The 4,828-nt window shown below is 37.0% G+C and overlaps 1 non-coding gene across 1 annotated transcript; it reads left to right on the forward strand.

Annotated features, from left to right (window-relative positions):
• The first annotated feature begins 713 nt into the window (after positions 1–713).
• On the forward strand, positions 714–820 carry LOC124094891 (U6 spliceosomal RNA). The gene has a single exon (XR_006852368.1). It is a non-coding gene; the product is annotated as a U6 spliceosomal RNA (small nuclear RNA).
• Positions 821–4,828: the final 4,008 nt, after the last annotated feature.

Here is a 4,828-nt window from a genome sequence, read left to right on the forward strand (position 1 = left end):
GTAGTCCGTGTCCTGGTCACCTCTCAGGGGTCACCTCTCAGGGTCTTCCCAGCCCCAACCCCACAAGGCAGATTTAGATCCACATCCATTCACATTGGAAGACACAGTGGGCTTAATAGTCAACAACAAATGGGTTACAACACCAAGGAATGTTAGAAAAATAATAAATTAGGTTCTTCCCTTATTTTATAGGTTGGTGGTTATAATGGTAACAAGCTGTTGAAAAGATAAACTCTGAGAATGTATTTTAATTTTAAATATGCACATGTGTGAATGTTTATATATATATATATATATATATACACACACACACACACACACACACACACACACACATAAAGTGTAAGAAAATTTGCTAATATTCTTACACTGTAGTTTTTAAGTTAGAATTATCTGACCTTTAAGTTGATAAGTTGATAAACATTTATGGATAAATATCTAATAGAAGTTTTTAAAACTCAAAGTACTTCCTACATGTTGTTGAATCTCATGTATATATATGTATTTAGTGAAAAAAATCCAGTTCATTCATATAACATGGTGGAAGAGATTTCCCTTTAGATAAGTAATTATAATCAAATATCTAAGAAGTAGGTAACTCAAATTGAAAAATAATAAAGAGGGACTCATGGGGGTAGTAAAATATCCCCTTTATGTTAGTGATGTCACAGTCATCAAAGACTCTAGATTTACTATTTTTAAAGGATTAGCAAGTACTGGCTTTAGCAGCATATATACTAAAACTGGAATGATTCAGAGGAGATTAGCATGTATCCTGCACAAGGAAGACATGCAAATTCATGAAGGGTCCATATTTTAAAGAGAAATTAGTAGAAAGATTATTGGGAAGGAGGGGAGAGGAGGGTCGGGGAGGGAGGAGGTTATGATCCAAGTGTATTGTTTCCATGTACCACAATGAACACACTATTCTGTAGAACTAACATACGCATGCAAAAAAAAAAAAATAGAGCAACCAAAAAACCCAACAACAAAAATAAAGATTAGTGAAAAACTTTTGAAACTATTATATCTTAACTCTGAATTTGAAAAATCTGTTCTTTATTTAAAAGAAATTAAACTCTAAGTCCATTTAGAATTTTCCAGAAAATCTAAATGTTGCCTCTTCCTACTAGGCTGATTAGGCATTAGGTAACATAGATTGTCTCCTGTTACCTAATTGGAGTAGTTTCACTGTCACAGATGAAATTAGGCAGAAATAGTTACTAAGCCAAGACAAACTGATACCCAGCCATCCTCTAAAGAGATTTGTTTGCTAAGAACTAAAGTAACTGGTAGGACACATAATAAAGAAACAAAGCTTATTACACAACAAAATATAAATAAAGACTGCCACCATCAACTTCACTTAAAACACACAAACACACGTGTGCGTTTACACCCACACACCCACACATACACACACAAACCTTTAATGTGCTTTGATCTCTGGATTTAAAAAAAGTAAAAAACATTTAACATTAAATTACAAATGTCAGTTTTTAATGCTTTTCCCATAAAATTAAAACATTTATTGTTCCCGTTAGGACTCATTCTTTTCCATCACACAATTGTAGGAGAGACTCAGCACAAATGCCAAGCAGTTAGAGGTCTCATTAGAGATTCTTAGGCAGTAGGGGAGGCCGTGGTACAGGGAGCTTAAACACAAGTTTCAATCCAGCAAATATTTTAGAGGCAATATTTTAGATTTGTTTTCATCCAGTGTAAAAATCAGTTCTACAAACACTGAATTTTTCAGCTATCAACTTCTCCAGAGGACCAGTTTTAAAAAGCAAAAGAATAGAAAGCTCTGCTTTTAATTTAACTAAAATGGGAAGAGCATTGAATTATAGAGGAATTAAGATAGGAGGTCCCTTTTTTAAAGAATCTGATGTTGAATTAACTGTACTTAAATTTTTTTATCCATGCAAGGCCTCAACTTCAATATTGATTCATTCTTCAGTCACTAATTCCATTCCCTTTCCAGTTTTTGCATACCTCCTTCCTTATGAATTTGACATGCATCCTTGAATCTAAGTCCTCTTAATAGACTTAGTGTTATGTGTGCATACATTAATTCACATAAACTCTGTTTTGCTATACACAGACACTTTGGTTGGTTGGTTGGTTGGATTACACTACTTAGTAAACTATGTGTCTAAGATCTATTCATGATGTGGTGATGACTCCAGCTTTGTCAAAGCTCTGCTGTTTCTAATTGTTGCAATAGATCTCAGAATGTGCATTCCACTGTATCACATTTTCCATTTCCACTGTCCCACAGTGGTAGATAAGATGGGTTGCTGGCTCCAATGTCCACAGAATGCTTCAATGAGCATTTATGATTATTTCATTCCACAGACAACTCTAAAAGTTTTGGGAGGCATAGACCTTTTGGAAGGGACAGACACATACTTGATTTAACTAACTTTAGCCAGATTTTTTTCCAGGATGTTGCACCAGGCTACACACCCACCAGCAGTACCTGGAGTTTCTTATTTCTTCACATTTCCACCAATTAAGGTTTTCATGTGTATGATTTACTTACTTATTTGTGCTAATCTGATGGGTGTAACCCAGTGTCTCATTTAATTTTAATTTCTCCAATTACCAGTGGTTTGAACATCTCCTAATAGAAGAGGTGGTGATTCAAGTTTCTTCTATTATAAATTGCCTGTTCAGTTCTCTTACCCTTTTAGTGATTGGATTATCTAATTTGATTTATGAGAGTTATTTCTGTATTATAATATTCTTTTCGGTTTTAGACATAGGTATCATCTTTCATCAAGTTGCTATCTGTCTGTTAACTTGGTCTACAGCATCAATCATGGAATGAAAATCCTGGATTTTGATATAATTGAGTCCATAAATTCTTCACACTAATTTGCATCTTGCTTTTTGGTCTTATTTTTTTAAATCCTTTCACATGCTCAAGTCATGAATCTATCTTTCTGTGGTTGTTCCCATTACTTTTTAATTTTACTTTCACAATTACATTTTCACCAGTGAGTGATCTGTAATTTGCATGATGGTCAGATCGCTTCTGTTTTTGCATTATAATAGATATCATTGCAATCAACATATTTATACCTCTAGAGAAGATGTTTTTAATATGAATTTATCAGATAGGGTCCATTTAGGAGACAGAATGCACACCAGTAATTGGAACAGGAAAAACTGAATATAGAAGATTATTAACTTCTCATTAACAGGGGGATTAACTACTGAGAAGAAATAAAAGAGAAGTCTAAAGAATCCAGTAAGTGTGAAAGATGATACCCCAAGAAAGATCAAACATGGAAGGGAGCCTCTCTCCCACCACCTGGCGAAGCATGGCTGTGGTCGACTGGAGAGTGGAGGAAGTCGTTGGTTGCACTGGTCTAGAGCCAGATCACAGCTGGCAGGTCAAGGCTGGTGAGCAGGAAACCACAGCACAGCACTGAGAAGCAAACTTCTGGTGGGTGGGTGTCATTATGTGTCTTGCATGCTAGAAACTGCATCATTAAAACACAAGAAGGAGCCAGGCACACTCAAATTAGGAAGAGAAGCTCCTTTGTCTCCGAATGTGCCTCCAGTGCCCTCTAAAGATAAAGCTCAAGATTGTGCCAGCTGGATAATGAGAGGTGTTCAGAGGATTCAACTCCAGTAACACATCGTGCATTTGGAACAGAAAGACAGTAAATTGGTAGCTGGTACAATGAGCATCCTTTCATTTATCCTTTGACAATTACAGCCCAATTGTTGAATCTACTTGTTCAGTCCACGTACTCCAACCAGAACACAAACTCTCCCTTAGTAAGATGATTAGTGCAGGAATGATGTGCCTCAGGCTGAGTCTCATCTATTGGCTTATCTAAGCCTTTACTGAATGCAAACATTGCAAGTCATTTCCTTTTGAGCTGGATGTGAGGATGTGAGTCTTTTGCTACTAGGAGCACCACCTATAGAGCCTTAAAATGAAGCGCTTGCAGCAGAAGCACTGTTCAGAGCTGCAGAGCACCAGGGTCCTGAGGTCTGGGTTAAGCCTTACAGACAACCACCTGTGAACTCTTCAATCACGTGAACCAATAAATCCCCACTTTTCTTTATCCTAGTTGGACTAGGTTATTATATTTTCTGTTGCTAGCAACAGAATTAGTCCTGAGTAGCTGGGAACGGTGGTGCTTGCCTGCAATCCCAGCCACTTGGGAGGCTGAGGCAAGAGGACAAGAAGTTCAAGGCCAGCCTGAGCAATGACACAAGACCCTGTCTCAATAACCCATATCCAGGTGCTCTAGATGTAGCTCAGTAGTTTGGTGCTTGCCTAGTGGTTGCATGAGACCCTGGGTTCAATCCCCATCAGTATTTATAAAAAAAAAAAAAAAAAAAGAAAGAGAGAGAGAAAAAAATATACTCCCAACTGAAAGTTTCTCAAGTTGTCATCCGAATGAGGAATTTTCAATATGTTTAGTCACAATTTTTCCTGGTAATGATTAGACGTAGTCTCTTAAGTAGATCTTCATCAATATAGAATATAGTCACACATAAGTTATTATAATTTGATGATATACTAATTCACTGAGAAAATATTTCTTAGTTTCTGATACATGCTTCATACTCTGCTTGACACTGGGAGTTGAAGAGTAAACAAGACAGACACAATTCCTTATTTTTCTAGAGCTTATGGTCCAGCAGAGGTTATGGAAATGCACCCTGTTAATAATAACACAGGATGTACACCACATTGGGGATGTCCCAGTGCTTATGGCAACACGGAGGAGGGGGAGGGGCACTTGATCCATACTGAGGTGTGAGGTTGAAATAGAAGCTGAAAAACTTTCTGGAGAAGATA

This window comes from Marmota monax, unplaced genomic scaffold (genome assembly GCF_021218885.2).
Source record: "Marmota monax isolate L192 unplaced genomic scaffold, Marmota_monax_Labrador192_F-V1.1 WCK01_AAM20220418_F8-fsc00040, whole genome shotgun sequence".
Taxonomy (NCBI): Eukaryota; Metazoa; Chordata; class Mammalia; order Rodentia; family Sciuridae; genus Marmota; species Marmota monax.